The sequence below is a fragment of the Bombyx mori genome, chromosome 1 (assembly GCF_030269925.1).
Source record: "Bombyx mori chromosome 1, ASM3026992v2".
Classification (NCBI taxonomy): domain Eukaryota; kingdom Metazoa; phylum Arthropoda; class Insecta; order Lepidoptera; family Bombycidae; genus Bombyx; species Bombyx mori.
In genome coordinates, this window is record NC_085107.1 from 17,220,884 (window position 1) to 17,239,804 (window position 18,921).

The 18,921-nt window shown below is 38.7% G+C and overlaps 1 protein-coding gene across 7 annotated transcripts in view; it reads right to left on the reverse strand.

Moving 5' to 3' along the window:
• LOC101737749 (basement membrane-specific heparan sulfate proteoglycan core protein) overlaps positions 1 to 18,921 on the reverse strand; it is a 208,590-nt gene that overhangs the window by 108,738 nt on the left and 80,931 nt on the right. The window lies entirely within an intron of this gene.

Below are 18,921 nucleotides of genomic sequence, written 5' to 3' on the forward strand. Positions count from 1 at the left end.
TGAATTTACCAAATCGAAGAAAAATACTTGTGGTTTTTGGTAAGTTAATATTTTGTGGTATAGCAACATTAGGTGTTCCCGTAGGACCAGTCAACAGGCCAATAATTCGATTTTTATCAAACATTACGTGCAATGCAAACAATATTTCTTTTCTACCGTGATATTTTTACTGTCTCCCTATCATTCTCATCAATCTCCAGCCTGTAATCCAGTAAACCTGTAATCTTCTACCAGATCGAATACATCGTGCATAATAAAAGTCGCTATAATATAGAAGACGTGTCTGCTCATGGTTCGAGATTATAAAGAAGTGCAACCTATTGAAAGAATCCTTACAAAACACCCACGACTGTTCTTAAACAGACATTCTTACTTTCATACATAATCTGTTTAGAAAAAGTTAAGCCTCTTTATGCACTTCTTCTTTGGAAAAATACAACAACAACGTACCTGATTTTGTTATTTTTTACTTAAAATTTTATATAAATTGGTGCATTTATATAAATTTTAACTAGTAGAAACTTCGAATGATTAAATTGCTATTTCAATGAGGACTATTTTAATAGAAAAAGGACAATTATCTGTCAGATTATGCACAAGTCTTACTATAGTCGGAATTAATGTTGGAAGCCAAAATGTTCTAAAGCCAAAGTAAATAATAGTGGCATTTGGTTGAGGTCGAGTTGCAAAAGCGCGAGTGAGTAGTACTTACTTGTCTTCTGATACGAAGTGATCATACGTTTCGGTTTCAAGAGCATGACATCCAATATTACAATAAAAGTGGAAACAAAATTTGAAATGTGGGACCGCCGTTACTTACCAATGAAATGAAAATTTCAAAATTACTAAAGAAGAAGGTTTGAATTAGCACCGCAAAACCTTGACGTGGATTCCCGGAATGTGTATGTTAAATTAGCTACACTGCATCTTTTGAGCACTAATACACGTGTATCGGAAAGTATTAATAAACTTCCATGAAAGATAATTCAACCAGCTCCTCAACAACCGCAGTTCCTACACAACTTTTTTGTATGAATAATCCTTTATTGCAATATAAGATGACTTGGAGCTTAAAGAAGTGAGTATCAGGCTATGTGAAGACAGAATGAGATGGTACAGCATCGTGAAGACAAAAGACGTGGATGGAGGTGGTCACAACTCAAGACACCCAACACAAACACAAACAAGACTTGAGAAGCAGGACTGGACGACAGGAGCACTTCTAGAAGATAGATACTGACAAAATTGCGTACAAATAACAAAATTCTTCGATAAATAAACATAAAATGCAAAGATTTTCATTCGCTTTGATGTATATTTCATTTAATATCTATACACGACGAGGCGAGGCTTGAGAGAGGCTTATGTTCAGTAGTAGACGTCTGTGGGCTGAAAGATAGATCTATATATATATAGGTATAACGAGTGGTAACTCAAAAGCGCAACCCTCATAAATAGACTCGGTTTTTTATAATAATAATTACTTGACGCATAATTTATGTTTATAGTATGTATGATTAGACAATTAAGTAAAAACTTCATGAAACCGCAGCCAGCACTGAAGAATTCTAATCATTAATTTACCTTTTAAGCACTTACAAACGAAGACATATTACGTGTTTGAGCTTAGTGTGATTCTTTGATCCGAGAATCTCGTATTATGTCGTTTGGACTATAATCTATCGTACGATCTTGTCATAAGAGTGACAATCGTGTGCATTATTCGCTTGAGTTAAGTCTTATTCCGTATTTTAGTAATAGGGTGGGAACTCCGATTAATGTTACTTAAAAGAGTGATTTTCTCGTCTTGGCCGCTGAGATAGGGTTACACATTTTATTACTTAGAAGCCTATACCTCAACTTGACATTTCATGGGCTTGTTTATTTTTAGCGTTGGATAATTTACATTGTTGGAACAATTCTAAGGGGACGTCGCAAAAAAAATCCGGAAACAACAAAGCATTGTAATGTTGGTGACCTTTGAAACATTAACTTGTTCTATTAACAGATGTACCTATTAGGTTTAAGAATCAGTGAAACAGCGAGTACTATCCACAAGTAGATTTTATATCACGTTTGTAAATAGAAGATAAGCATAGTATAATTTATAGAAAACCGAACTGACAATTAATTTAATCATTTTTTAGTCTCGTGAAACTCAAAATTTTAGAACGAAGTTATAAATGTCAATACGAGTAATAAGGACATTGATGTGTGTGCAAGTTTTCAATCGTTATTTGAAGTCGCCGAAAATGACAAATCGACGTAAAAACATACACATACCAAACTAATAAAATTCTTTTTTAAATAGACAAACAATTATGCTTGGTAATCTAATACTTTTCCTCTCTAATGCTAAGTCTTAGCTTCATGGAGAACTACCTTACCTAAATAGGTAATAAATATCGCTTTTGTCGGTCTAACATTTTTCTTTGTTTTAATTTACATTCATATTTATGATAACTAAACGTATTTTGTTGAGTGTTTTATTGTATGGATATGCACTTTAATAATATAAAGTAACAATACTGTTCACGATTGTGAAATATTGAGAAATACATTTGACACTGTCTTGAAGTCAACCATTTGTCGTCAATCACCCTCAAGAGCTTTTGAACGAAGACTTAATAAAAACGACCTTCTGTATCAATATTGTTAAATGGATACAAAAAACAGCAGTATTTTAGAGTACATATTCAATAATTAAATTAGTTGTGACCGTAATAATTCAGTTTCATGATTTTAAGCCGACTTCTAATAGAAAGAGGGGGTTTTCTATTCGAAGGGTATGATTATACATATCAAAGTTTTAGGTAATTTTTTTTCGATTTATAAACCATACTATCGTAATTATTAGTATCAATATATGAGCAAGCGACCGCACGACATAAATGCTCTCGAGTGGTCAAAATTTAAATGTCACCCACCTATGTTTGTGCCAGCCCTAAGCTATCACGAAGTCTGAAATGCAAGGAAATAATAGGTGATTCAAATCCGAACGCACGATTGCGTCACGACTCTTCAAACTACAAGCAACCAAGCTTAGAGTTAGAATTTAGGTACCCCGGAAACTAAACGTGTTTAAAATAGAATTCGTATTTGACTGTAGCTGTAAGTACTATTATACAATTTGTTGTTATCTCAAAACTATGTCCATTCTCGTTTTTACAAAGCATTGTTAACACAATATTCAAATATCGAAAGACAACCTTAGTCATCCAATGACCACGAAAACTACAAAGTAGACGCAATATTAAACTGTCAAAATCGGGTAGGTACCACCACCCTGCCTATTTTTGCCGTGAAGCAGTAATCCGTTTCGGTTTGAAGGGCCAGCAGGTTTGAACAGCCGTTGTAACTATACTGAGGCCTTAGAACTTATATCTCAAGGTGGGTGGCGCATTTACGTTGTAGATGTCTATGGGCTCCAGTAACCACTTAACATCAGGTGGGCTGTGAGGTCGTCCACCCACCTAAGCAATAAATAAAAAAAAATAATTATGTCCATAGCTGGCGAAAACGGAAAGAAATACTTTTTTTTTAAATATACCTACATATATTTTAAAAAAAAATCGCTCCAAACAATAATAGACGAGATTTCAATTTGATTTACTTAAAAATAGTTTAAATGAACGAAATGCGCGTTTTCTATTAGTCGTCATTTAAACTGCGGAAAATGAGGCAAATTATCACACTTGTTTCAGTCTCTGCCTGCAATCAACATCTCATTAAGACTATGTGGTCTGATGTTAAAAAACAATACGTTAATAATTTCTATGAAAATTATATAATGAACTCATCGTATATATTTGCTAGAAACACGTTGCTGCCTTTATTTTAAAGTAAAAGGTAACATTTAAGCAAAAAACCAGCTCAGTTTTATAAGCTCTTCAAAAATAGGTATATTGTATAAAAATGATTTAATATTTACTAAAATCATTCAAATTAGTACGTCAATAGTCGCTTACGCCTGTTCAGTTCTATACTAAGACTCAATTTTCGAAAAAGTTTGGATACATTTATCGTGCCTACCAAAAATTGTAAAGGTTTACATTTCAGAATCATATGTATTAGCCACTTAAAGTTAACATACAAATTATGTTTAATTTATTTATTACAAAACTAAACTCATCATGAAACGGAAGTATTAGTCAATGAGATATTATTAAATATCAACCAGCTCACAGAATCAAATATTTAATCTTATTCATCTTCTACGAGTAATGTATCTATGTTCTGTATATAATATTTTCCCGCCTTTATAACTGTACAGCGATAGGTTTGTATAATAATTTATTGGTTTTTTGGTTTAGCTCCTAATGAAACCACCTTTGTGTGTGTCACTTGTCAATCAACATTGCGGTAAAAATTTCATGAACACATTTTACATTTAATATTAACAGAATTTTATTAACTTAATAGAGCAGAGAGCAAATCTCTAGTAGGTAATGCAAGTTACATATTCAAACAAACATTATCGCTCCATTCGTATAAGCCTTCTACAATTTCATCAGGAGCTATTTAGCAAAAACACTGTTTATATCGTTAATTCATAAGCTGGCGCTATTTTCTTAGTTATCATTTTCTAAATTTTGTATTATGCCATATGAACGCATTAAAACTAATGTCCTAATTAAGTGTAAGAGGTTGGTGAAGTAATTAAAAATCCTCATTGCCTGTCACAGTTATGAAATCATATTATTATTATGTACTCTTCAATGCTCGGTAATCTTTAAGTGTTTAAAAGAAGTGACCACATCAACAGGACGCTCTTAATTCGGACCATATTCAACTGTTGACTTAAAATACTTCATTTTGTTGTTATTAAAACCTATTACCAACTTATGATTAGTTCAATGATTAGTATACACGCTATGTTAAAAAAAAGACATCAGTGGTCACCACCAGCAAATCCTATAACACAATTTGCTTTGAAAGGAAAGAATAGGACTACTATTAATCAGCAAAAATTCAAATTAAGGTAAGCTTATTGTTTAGTTATTGAATACAGAATCAATCAATGAAATAATTTAACAAATTCGATATCAGTCAGTTCTAAGGCGATCCATTATCCAGGTTTAGTTTCCTGTCGGGGTCAGATTCTTTGCGTAAAATGTTGAATATTTTATATCTAGTTATGTTTGTCTTAAACGTATTTCTGTAAAGCGTAACTCGGAAATTTTTTGAATCTAGTATGAAATAGTTTTCGTAACATGATACTTAAGAACTTCAATTTGAGCTTTTGTTAAGGAAGACAACATACTTATAATCTTTTGATACTATTGAACACACAGGTGTCGCTTGCGCCATATTGTGGTTCAACTACCTTCGTAAGCAAATGAAAAAAGGAATCACGTCAATCGTCAAAATAATTCATTCATCCAGATTATTTATATTAGATTTCGAAAATTTATTTCTGTGCGTTTTACAGCACGTTAATGCTAAGATACATTTTATTTATTTAATATAAAACATATAACGTATATTAGTCGTAAAATAGTGATGGAAATGCTGTGGGTCGCTGATGTAATAATGTTTTAATTAGACCTATAATGATTCTTGCTCCAGATGCTATTTATATTCTGATGATGTCCGTTCGCTGTGTACATCTCATGATTCTGTAATATTGTTTGTTTTTACGGAACGAAATAGTTTTGTAAGCAGTTCGTCTATTTGTTTTTTTTTTTAAATATAATTAGCGTAACGTGTTTTTGGATTTTTTTTATTAAGAAGATTGAATTTATTTTACTTTACGGAAACGCCTGGATGTCCTCGCCTTAAATCACAACTATCCTGTAACTCAGATCGCCAACTGGCATTTGCTGGCGGTGGAGCACATTGTGGGCTCACGCGGTAGATTACGACGAAAAGCCCTTTTAAAAAAAAAACGGAAACTTCGACCTCAAATTAAGTGGAGGCTTTAATGTTGTATTTTCTACCACGCCACGATCAACACTTGGTCATTTATCTAAGTTTTCATGAATGAATGTTTACATCTAATAAGACGAGACGAATGTTAAATCTCACGTATGCTTCTGATTTTTCCCGTAGATAAGTAATACGTTAACTCGTAATACAAAATAAGATGAATATTAATAATTAATAAACCAAATTAAATGGGGCTACTGTCGTAAGTCATATTCCTTTTGTTAGGGTATTTTTTTTTTCTACCTATTCGTTGGTAACCTAAGAGGGTAGTAATTAGCAATGTAAAGATATCCTAAAATGCTATAGTGTTAATAACAAAATTGCTTTTTTGGAATAAAGATAACAACACTGGAAATTTAATTCCCCCGATAAAACTAAGAAACAAAGCTACAAGTGGTATAAATTAGCGGGAGTAATTACCCGGAGAAGAAAGAAAGGCGATGAATGAACGTGTAGTATGAAGCGTGAAAGTGCGAGAGGCATAAATGCGAGAACTGGTATGAATGAGAAAATACAGACTAATAAGATCCCGTTGATCCTACGAACAGGGAAAGGCAGAAAAAAACAACCTAAGAGAGTATTTCAGCTACGCCCGGACGAGTAGGTGAGCTCACGGATTCAACCTGAGAGAATTTGCTAACACTAGTCCTAGCTAGAGCAGTGCTTCGCAGAATCTACCTCCAGATCGAAATTGCGACCCACTGAGATTATCGTCTTATCACAAATAATGTTTATTCGAGAATCAAAAAGGCATCTGCGATAAAGATCATATTAATGCTTGACCACTGTCAGAGCTTAAATTTTATTTGGTAATGGATCGACGACATATTAGATATATGATACCAAATGAATCGTAATGTATCACAGGTGCACAACCAAGACTATATGCACACTCAGTGTAGAAAAATGCGCAAACAAAATATCAAACTATGCACACAGTCGTATTTCTTGATAAGGGGATTCACTCGAATAATTAGGTCACGTCACTAAGCGACATAAATGCGTTTTTTTTTTAACTAACTAACTTAGAGCATTAGAGAAAATGTTTGTGAATAAGAACAAAGTATTATTGTGTTTAAGGACTTAATACAGTTTTCTATTGAGTAATTTATTATGTTTAATTATGATAACTTTAGATCGTAGAAGTTTTTTTTTTTTTTTTTTAGATATGAAATTTGAAAATAATTTTCATTAATAAGTTCGTTTGATATAATTTAACTTGATTATTATTTGTCTATAATTCAAGGACTCGAGAACATTGTGCGTTAATTTGTGTGTATCTTTGTAATGTTTTTTTAAGAAATAATTTATTACTTGGATAACTTTTGCGTTAAACTTTTCAAACTGAAAGTATTTCTTAAGAACATAAATAATTAATTAATCCATTTATATCTAGATACTATATGCAATAAAATATTATGATATTTTATATAGAGTCTAATAAGATTCTACTTCTGTTAGGGTTGACAGTTAATTAATTTTTTTTGTCGAAAAAAATAATTGCAAGGAAAGAAATGTGGCTATTGATATATAAAATTATTGTATCCCGTTTTACAATTGAAAAAGATTATATTTAATTGAACGTAGTGACAGCCCTATTTGTCGACGTCCATGTCCTATACTTCATTAGATAGCAGCCAGACTAGCACAGTTAGTTCTCTTCATGTTACATTTAAAATGTAGGTACATCGTATGATTATTATGTTAGTAAATGCAAACGGCACTATTCCGAAACGGAGCGAAGTTTTTCAATAGACAGTGATTACCAGCGTAAATCCTGACAGGAATAGTTTAAACAAAAAGTGAAATACTGAGTCGGAACAATGTCATAAAATGTAGTAAACGAGGGAATCGCACGCAACCCACAAAACCCCTACTTAGGTCTTCTTTTAATTAATAAAAATAAAAATTAATGTACGTAAAAAAAAAAAAAACTGATCTTTCCTAAATCATTCAGACGATTGTTATGAATCTTGAAAGACTTACTGTTGGCACTTCAAAAAATATTTTTGTCATAGTACCGCGTACCATAGCTGACGCCCGAGCATTTTTAACTAACCGATATTTTTTATAAAGCTCCGCTTTTTGAAATCTGTGATGATTCCCAGTTACCAAGCACAAAATACAACAACCCTGGCTTGTCAGGCAGGAAGATTTCAGTTCGGAAAAAGGAGGTTGTCCGGAAGTCCGTTTTGTGTTTTCGTAATGGGACACGACGACCCAGCAGTTGCATTACTTACCTTTCATAAAATTCAATGAAATATAAAAAATATATGTAGCTTAAAAACTATAAATGAAAACGTTTAAATAGCTAACCAAACTAACAATTACTCTCATATATATCTATCTATAAGTTGTAAAATTATAATTATTGTAATGTTATAGACCCTTGATGTGTGTGCAAATTTTCACATTAATCAGTGAATACGACGTTCAAAGACGCTGTTACGTACAAACATATTTACACGTATAAATATCAACCTAATAAAATCACGTTGAAAAGATACATAGATAAGAGTTTATTTCTAATTCAATCCATATTAAAATAGTACATATTTCCAATATGCGACCTTCAACCTTTACGTAAGTTCAAACAGCATGTGTTTGAATAATTAGTGATTTCCAGTTAAATACTAGAACTCGGTACGCATCTAGTAATGAAAATTTATTAGCGTTTTTAGATAACGTTTTGCTTGTTTAACGTGTTTAAAAATGTGTGTTCAGATATTTTTGGCATAATTTGAAAAAGTACGTATTAGATACGTTCCTTTAAACAGATTATAATGCACCTAATTCGTGACGTGATGTAATGAGATAAAGGAGCTTTATAGGCCCTTTATAAAACTGAAATTTGATGGCTTTATCCTTCATTCCTTATTAGCCAAGCAGTCGTCGATAAATTACGTTTTATTCATGTATTTCGCACTACGTTACTAACAAGCCAATTTTTTTATGCTGCCTATGCTGACAGCCTTGAGAGGCTGTTTCAGCTTCATCCTAACATGTAGGTGAGCTCACGGGGCTCAAACCGGCAGTAAAGCTAACACTGGCCCTAGCAAGAGCAGTGCTTCGTAGAATCTACCACCGGATCGGAAACGCGACCCACTGAGAAGTACCGGCGAGAAACTCAATGGGCTGTGTCTATGGGTTAGTTTGTCGAGCCCTTCGTTGCAAGTGACGGGTTTGACGAGGACGGTGACCGGTGCTTGTGGTACCTAAAAGCAACGTTAATGGATCGGGAGGATCCGTAATGACGTGTTTAGGGCTAGCATGCCATAATAAACCATTAACGCACTTGATCGACATCCAAAAAGGAGCGCATGGAGTTATCCGCCATCTTCACATCGAATTAGGGCTTACAAAATATGACGAACTCGATGGCTTGGTAGCTAATGCCACTGACTGATGTGCCGAGGATAATAGGTCAAAACCCACTTTGGCTAGCCTTTCGTCTGATGAACAAGGTTTATAATCTTTCTCTGTGTGCTTTATACTTAATATTGTTTTTATATGTGTATGCAAAAATTGAAACGCATCCTGAAAATGTGGTGACCACATTTTCGTTTTATCGTGTAAAAAGTCTTTGACCAGTATATTGCCAGTGACAATACGTCGCCTTGTATAATTAGTAAAACGCTTTTCTCAAACCATGATCGGTAGGTATACAGTAACATAATAAGAACCAGAGCGCCCGAAGCCGTTGTAAATAATGAATCCCAAACCAAAGCACTTGCCTGTAATCGTCTTTAAGGTTTTAGAGCATCATAAAATTTGTCTTTATCTTAGAAACTCGAACCAATGGACAATAAAAAATATTTTGATAAGTGATTTTCGTATCGAATTACTCACATTAAAGAGAAATCAAGAACATTTCAAGACCAATAGTAGTGGTTTTGAAATGAAGATTCCATTCTAAATATACTTTACATTCTTGCGTAAAGTTTGCAAAGCGCAAATACTGTTTACCTTATTGAATTTTTTCACTGATTGTTTATGTATTTCATTATTTTGTTACAGTTACATTAAAACGGTTTACGTCCACGCTATCTTTACATCGAATAAATAAAATCGTGTCTAAATAATTTTGAAAATGACAAAACCACTATTTGTTTCGGGCATGGTTTTTTTTTATTTCTCTATAGAGTAAGTTTCTTTGTCATGAGCTCTTACTGTTTCGTTTCGCATTCCAGGCAATTGGACACGCAAAATTATAAATATGTCTGTTTACCAAAACGTTTCGATAGAAATAAGAATAAATATGAGCATTAGCTGAATTTAGGTCCAGAAAATAATTTATTTCGTGAATAAATTCAACCTTACAATTAGTTTAAGGATCATTCAAAACAAAGCAATATTTGATTAATGAATATGTTCTAGTGTACCATTATTTTGTCAGCAATTAGAAACCAGAGTGACGTCATTACAAACTAAATAAAGAAAACCAAAGCATCACCTAAGAACACCGTGGACAGTCGTGCAATAAAATTTACCTAAAAATAAAGTATATAGGCACCAGAACGACTCTTTCAAGCTAGTCAGTCACCTTTAAATGAGGTAAGAAGGCAAAAGACTACTATTCTCTATTATTTATAACAACACTTACAGAATAACAATTATTATTATTACTTCATATTTCAATTAAAAAAACAACGGACCTGTGATTCTGTCATGGATCCCTTATGCGTCCGTCGTGAAAAATTTAGGTATAGATAAGACAAATGAAGCGAGCGTACAACACGCAATGTATTATTAACATCGCTATAGTTGCATGTTCCAAATTGTCCGCTATTAACATGTACTGCTTTTACGATTAAGCACAGTTTCAGTTAGTGATAATGATTTCGAACGGCACTCGAAACAGCCACAGTACTTAGTAATTACTCGACGGAACCCGTCGCGCTGCAGTCGCGAAGTTCACGACGTACAGTCGTCGGCATAAATCAAGTGAGCGAGTAACACGCGACAAGATAACGTCGCGATCAGCGTGTCGCGACGCTTCCGTATTGTCCCCACGACCCCAACCCTATTCCTCTTATAACTTATATTCAGAGCAAACTCAAGATAGGGAACTATTACAGGACAATCCTTTTAAATATGCCCTCAAAGACGAATGCCTTCCAACACAGTGTGTTATTTAAAAAAAAGTTTTTTTGAAGTGAAACTTCTTTAGGCGCATGGGGGTAAAATTTTTTACAGAACGTCACGCAGGTATGCAACGGAAGTGACATCAAACTACTATTGAAATTAAGTACTTGTCAAATGTCAGTAGTAGTAGTTGTTGTATTTTTCCAACTGGAAAGGCAAATGTATCATACCATACAGCCTAATATTTTATAATTTTTTTGTGAAAAATGTTAATAGGAATTGAAATGAAATGAAAAGAATTTGGAACATTAATCAAATAGCATGAAATTAAATTAGTCAATTCAATTGGCAAAATATTAGTCATTTACAATTTAGAAATCTAAACATAATGTGACTGTCAACACTGAGGTTTGAGATTAACATTTGACAGACTTTTGGCGGGAACATATCTTCCTTTTTCCCTTCCTCTAAGTCTCGGAAATCTAAAGTTCTAGACTTATAAATTAGTTCGCCAAAAAAGTTTCACTTCTGACATGTGTACTTTGTAAGCACGCACTTTTTTTTTTCATTCTTCTTTCGATTTAAAAGACACGAGCATGCTAATTGGCATACTTGATTGAGCCGTTACAAAACATGATACATTGCTGATTTAACAAGCAGCACGCTACGGTCCGATGTCACCTTATCACAGTTTCACAATAGTCCGGCCCATAACAGAGGTTATCTAGGTTCGAACAAACATCGGTCACTTATCTAAAATGTAACGTAACCAATATTGGCGATTTAATAAAATACTATGTTATAGTTGAGAGAGTCGTCGATCGTAGGTAGCACGGAAAATAAACGCGAGCACGCGAACCTTATATTCAATTTCATAGACAAACTTATTTTATGTTGGCGGACTTCTACGTAATCACGGCAATTGAATAGAGCGCAGAATCATCATTCCGATAGAGGCACCCGTCACGTGCGGACGTGCTCATCGTCCACTCGATCGCCCGGTCTTTGTTCGCCCGGCTTTTGTTAGCCCGGCCATTGTTCGCGCGGCCTGTGTTTGTGGTACATCTGCCGACTAAGTGCTCTTTCTGGAAGTTTTTATTTGTTTTGTTTCCTTTTGTTGTTTCTGTGTTCGTGGTACTTCTGCCGACAAAGTGGTTTCCTGCAAGTATTTATTTGTTTTATTTCTTTTCGTAATTTCTGTTTTGTTGTGCTTTTTCTTTGTCCTGTAGTAATCGCGCCGCATTGCCACCTGTGTTCAATAGAACCGCTCAGGTCCGAGAAGTTGGGGCCTCGCCGCAAGGCGAGTGTTTTCAAGACCCGGGGCCGCCCCACCTGGGTACTCAGCGATCATGGACGCTGTATTCGCGGAATTCCTCCGACTTCGCCACCCACAGCTCGCCTCGGAGTTTTTGGCCTTCAAGGCCAATCACACTGCGAGCCCTCTCGAGGACTCCGCCGCGCTCGCTGCTCCTGCGTCGCCTGTACCTGCGTGCAGAGCTTCTGCATTGAGCACCGCAGCCTCTGTCGTGCCTGCCGCTCCCGTGTCGCCTATACTGGCGAGAAAAGCTGCTGCGTCGTCCGCCGTGACCATCGTTTCAGCTGAGCGATCATCCGCGGCCTCCGTCGCGCCCTCTAAAACACCTACACTTGCTCGTAGGTCGCCTGCACCCGCCTCCTCGTGCTCCGACTCTGACTCGGACATGGAGGTCGACCTCGCCCCCGCCTCATCGACGGATGGATTCACCCTGGTACAGAAGGGTAAGAAGCGTGCCGCGGAGTCTCGAGCTCCCGCGGCCGCTAAAATTAGCAAAGCCGTGAACGCGTCGCGCCCCCGCCCTCAGACTCCCGTTGCGCCCCCAGCCCGTGCCACTCCGTCGCCGCGTCCGGTGGCACAAAATAAAACCCAGACCCCTCCCCCGGTTATCCTTCAGGAGAAGGCAGCTTGGGATCGAGTTTGCCTGGCCCTTAAGGCCAAAAATATAAATTTCACGAATGCCCGTAACCTCGCGAACGGCATTCAAATTAAGGTTCAAACACCCGACGACCATAGGGCCCTCTCTTCTTACCTCCGTAAGGAGCGTATAAGTTTCCATACGTATACGCTCCAGGAGGAGCGCGAACTCCGCGTTGTAATACGCGGAATCCCTAAAGAGTTAGATGTAGAGCTCGTAAAAGCCGACCTGTTAGAACAAGGCCTACCAGTGAATTCTGTGCACCGTATGCACACCGGTCGCGGTAGGGAGCCATATAATATGGTTCTAGTCGCTCTCCAGCCTACCCCCGAGGGTAAGAAAATCTTTAACACACAGACCGTCTGTAGGCTCTCTGGTATCGCTGTCGAAGCCCCCCATAAAAAAGGCACTCCTAGCCAGTGCCATAACTGTCAATTGTACGGGCACTCTTCCCGTAACTGTCACGCGCGCCCCCGATGTGTTAAGTGTTTGGGCGATCACGCCACGGCCCTCTGCGCTCGCGACCAAAAAACCGCGACGGAACCGCCTAGCTGCGTCCTGTGTCGAACACAGGGTCACCCCGCGAATTACCGTGGTTGCCCCCGAGCCCCTAAAATAAATCGCCGCGTCGCCCGCCAAAACCGCCTCCGAGCTTCCGCCCCAGACATCAAAGCCTCGGCACCCTCTGCGTCGCAGGCTAAGCCAGCGTTCGTTCCGGCGGCGGTGCCCAGTGTCTCGGCCTGGGCAAAACCGCTGCCGTACACGAACACGGCTACAACTCCCTCCTCCGCGATTCGTCCCGCCCCCGCGACTCGTCCCCCTCCCGCGACTTGCCCTCCGACCGCGTCCGACAATCTCGCTTTAGCGATCGACTTCTTTCAGTCGATCAACTTTGAGCGCGTTAACGCTTTGGGCGACGCCATTCGCGCTGCCTCCACTGCACAACACTTTATCGCCGTTGTGCAGGAATACGCCGACGTATACGCGTCATTAAATACGTACGTCCTCCCCTCACTCCGCCGGTAATCAATGGCGTATATAAGTAGAATAAAGCCCCTATCCGTAACGATAGGATTTTTTAACGCTTACGGTCTCGCAAATCAACGTGATCAGGTTTCTGACTTTTTGCGTGACCACCAAATTGATATCTTTTTAGTGCAGGAGACCCTACTTAAGCCCGCGCGCCGTGACCCTAAAATCGCGAACTATAACATGGTCAGGAACGACAGGCTCTCTGCCCGTGGTGGTGGTACCGTCATTTACTATAGAAGAGCCCTGCATTGCGTCCCGCTCGATCCTCCCGCGCTCGCTAATATCGAAGCATCAGTGTGCCGAATCTCACTGACGGGACACGCGCCGATCGTTATCGCGTCCGTTTATCTTCCACCGGATAAGATCGTTCTAAGCAGTGATATCGAGGCGCTGCTCGGTATGGGGAGCTCTGTCATTCTGGCGGGCGACCTAAATTGTAAACACATCAGGTGGAACTCACACACCACAACCCCGAATGGCAGGCGGCTTGACGCGTTAGTCGATGATCTCGCCTTCGATATCGTCGCTCCGCTAACCCCGACTCACTACCCGCTAAATATCGCGCATCGCCCGGATATACTCGACATAGCGTTATTAAAAAACGTAACTCTGCGCTTACACTCGATCGAAGTAGTTTCAGAGTTAGATTCAGACCACCGTCCCGTCGTTATGAAGCTCGGTCGCGCTCCCGATTCCGTTCCCGTCACGAGGACTGTGGTGGATTGGCACACGCTGGGCATCAGCCTGGCTGAATCTGATCCACCATCGCTTCCGTTTAGTCCGGACTCTATCCCGTCTCCTCAGGATACCGCTGAAGCCATAGACATCGTAACGTCACACATCACCTCGACATTAGATAGGTCATCGAAGCAAGTTGTAGCGGAGGACTTCCTTCACCGCTTCAAATTGCCCGACGACATTAGGGAACTCCTTAGAGCTAAGAACGCCTCGATCCGTGCGTACGATAGGTATCCTACCGCGGAAAATCGTATTCGAATGCGTGCCCTACAACGCGACGTAAAGTCTCGCATCACCGAAGTCCGAGATGCCAGATGGTCTGATTTCTTAGAAGGACTCGCGCCCTCTCAAAGGTCTTACTACCGCTTAGCTCGTACTCTCAAATCGGATACGGTAGTAACTATGCCCCCCCTCGTAGGCCCCTCAGGCCGACTCGCGGCGTTCGATGATGACGAAAAAGCAGAGCTGCTGGCCGATACATTGCAAACCCAGTGCACGCCCAGCACTCAATCCGTGGACCCTGTTCATGTAGAATTAGTAGACAGTGAGGTAGAACGCAGAGCCTCCTTGCCACCCTCTGATGCGTTACCACCCGTCACCCCGATGGAAGTTAAAGACTTGATCAAAGACCTACGTCCTCGCAAGGCTCCCGGTTCCGACGGTATATCCAACCGCGTTATTAAACTTCTACCCGTCCAACTCATCGTGATGTTGGCATCTATTTTCAATGCCGCTATGGCGAACTGTATCTTTCCCGCGGTGTGGAAAGAAGCGGACGTTATCGGCATACATAAACCCGGTAAACCAAAAAATCATCCGACGAGCTACCGCCCGATTAGCCTCCTCATGTCTCTAGGCAAACTGTATGAGCGTCTGCTCTACAAACGCCTCAGAGACTTCGTCTCATCCAAGGGCATTCTTATCGATGAACAATTCGGATTCCGTACAAATCACTCATGCGTTCAACAGGTGCACCGCCTCACGGAGCACATTCTTGTGGGGCTTAATCGACCAAAACCGTTATATACGGGAGCTCTCTTCTTCGACGTCGCAAAAGCGTTCGACAAAGTCTGGCACAACGGTTTGATTTTCAAACTATTCAACATGGGTGTGCCGGATAGTCTCGTGCTCATCATACGGGACTTCTTGTCGAACCGCTCTTTTCGATATCGAGTCGAGGGAACCCGCTCCTCCCCACGACCTCTCACAGCTGGAGTCCCGCAAGGCTCTGTCCTCTCACCCCTCCTATTTAGCTTATTCGTCAACGATATTCCCCGGTCGCCGCCGACCCATTTAGCTTTATTCGCCGACGACACGACTGTTTACTATTCTAGTAGAAATAAGTCCCTAATCGCGAAGAAGCTTCAGAGCGCAGCCCTAGCCCTAGGACAGTGGTTCCGAAAATGGCGCATAGACATCAACCCAGCGAAAAGTACTGCGGTGCTATTTCAGAGGGGAAGCTCCACACGGATTTCCTCCCGGATTAGGAGGAGGAATCTCACACCCCCGATTACTCTCTTTAGACAACCCATACCCTGGGCCAGGAAGGTCAAGTACCTGGGCGTTACCCTGGATGCATCGATGACATTCCGCCCGCATATAAAATCAGTCCGTGACCGTGCCGCGTTTATTCTCGGTAGACTCTACCCCATGATCTGTAAGCGGAGTAAAATGTCCCTTCGGAACAAGGTGACACTTTACAAAACTTGCATAAGGCCCGTCATGACTTACGCGAGTGTGGTGTTCGCTCACGCGGCCCGCACACACATAGACACCCTCCAATCCCTACAATCCCGCTTTTGCAGGTTAGCTGTCGGGGCTCCGTGGTTCGTGAGGAACGTTGACCTACACGACGACCTGGGCCTCGAATCAATTCGGAAATACATGAAGTCAGCGTCGGAACGATACTTCGATAAGGCTATGCGTCATGATAATCGCCTTATCGTTGCCGCCGCTGACTACTCCCCGAATCCTGATCATGCAGGAGCCAGTCACCGTCGACGCCCTAGACACGTCCTTACGGATCCATCAGATCCAATAACCTTTGCATTAGATGCCTTCAGCTCTAATACTAGGGGCAGGCTTAGGGACCCCGGTAACCGTACTCGTCGAACTCGACAAAGAGGTCGACGTGCAACCTAACCCATGCATCAGCCCGCTGAGTTTCTCGCCGGATCTTCTCAGCGGGTCGCGATTCCGATCCGGTAGTAGATTCATTCGCGAAACAATTGCTCTTGAGTTGTTAGGTCTCCTTCGGAGGCGCTCGGACAGTTGTTAGCAAATCCCACCCCTCTTGGCTGAGCCTTTGCTCGCCCACCTGTCCTGGTGAAACTGGAAAGGCCTTCGGGCCACCAGTAAACTTTCAATCATAAAAAAAAAAAAAAAAAAAAAAAAGAGCGCAGAAGGCTCTTTGACAATCTTACCTGATACTTTTATATAAATCTTAAGTACAAAGGTATTAAAAGTTCAAAATGTCAAACGAATTCAGAGTTCAATTGCAAGTAAACGCACACATTTGTATTGCGATTACTAAAACTCTATTTCTTCTTTGTATTTTTTACTTACAATCAAACATTATTTTTACTTAATTTATAAGAAGATTCAATGCAATTTATATTATGCTCATCGCGCTTACACATCGAAATGCATTCTCTTTTTGAACATTTTTCTTTGCTATATTCTATTATATTATATATTTTTAATAATGAATTTAACTTGGTACTCCATTAAAGTTTTTATCAGATAAAATATATGAATATTTCTTATGAGAAAAAAACTAGTGTCAAACTTATCGCAAATAAACATACGTTTATCGCAAACATGGACCGTTTTTTTTTTCATTGAAATTTATATATGTATGTTCATTCATGTTATATTTACTGACGATAACGCTACTACTAGCTATATGCCCTTTCATATCAACGAACATTTTATTTATAAAATATTATTATGTGACTTTGATCCGATAACCTTTGAGATTTAAAAATTGAAACTAGTCGTTATAAAAAAATATAATCGGGCTTGAATTCAATACTGTTGGCTCCATTTCGTGGATGTTCTTTGAAAATATCCTAGTCGATGATAATCCTAGCTCTAAGAGCTCACTGTAATTCTATTGCCATCAATCAAATCAATAATGGTAACTCTTTAAAATTTCATTTGTTTGGTAACTTCATCATCATCATCATCATCAACAGCCCACAGTCGTCCACTGCTGGACATAGGCCTCTCCTAATGCACACCACTGAGCCTGGTCTGCGGCTCTCCTCATCCACATCTTGTAACTAACTTGTAACTTGGACCGACCAAAATGAATCTTAACTGTGTTGAACAACTTATTATCATCGTTAGATTGGAAAAACTGGGACATCTGCAGCTATTATAGTCTTTGATGAGACGAATACAATTCACTCGATTTTGTTGTCAGACATCCTAAGGTTAGTGATTTTTATTTGAAGCTTAAGAATGGATCTAGATGGAAATAATGTGTCCCAACGGATGTTGGTTTTTTTTTTACATACTTGAAGGGTTTTTCGTAAAATGAAAATGTTGTTAACTCGAATCAACAATATGAATAGTATTAATATTAGCTTACACACATAATAATAGCTTATTTAAAAAAGTTTTACGTTAAGTTGTTTATAAAAACGAATACATTATTGGATAGATTTACACTGTTCGATTCCGGGTTGAACGACATGTCGAAATATTATTGTCCATACTCAAATAATTATATTATTATAGTTGTATATAGTTGTATACAATAATGTAATAAGAGTATAATGTGTCAAACCAATTTTACGATTATAACGATATTAACTAGTTGAAATAGTAGCGGTAGATAATTTAAGCACATTTAACCATTTCGACTAATTTACTCTTCAAAGTTTTTGCGATTTAGCTCCGCAAATAAATAGGAATGCCAATAAAAGAGTCACAGAATATATTCAAAAAAGAAATATTATTTAAGCACAATAGAAACATGCAATTATAATGAATACAAACTGATTTATCGATTGGCGACATCACGCGAACGAAAACGCTAGTGACAAGAAATATATTATCGACATTGCGTTGACTAAATAAAAAAATATAATATAATATGTATCTAGTATGAATGTACATTTGAAGTCATTCCTCAAGGGATCTTTTTTTTGTTGAAAACAAAATTATTCACTTTAATTCT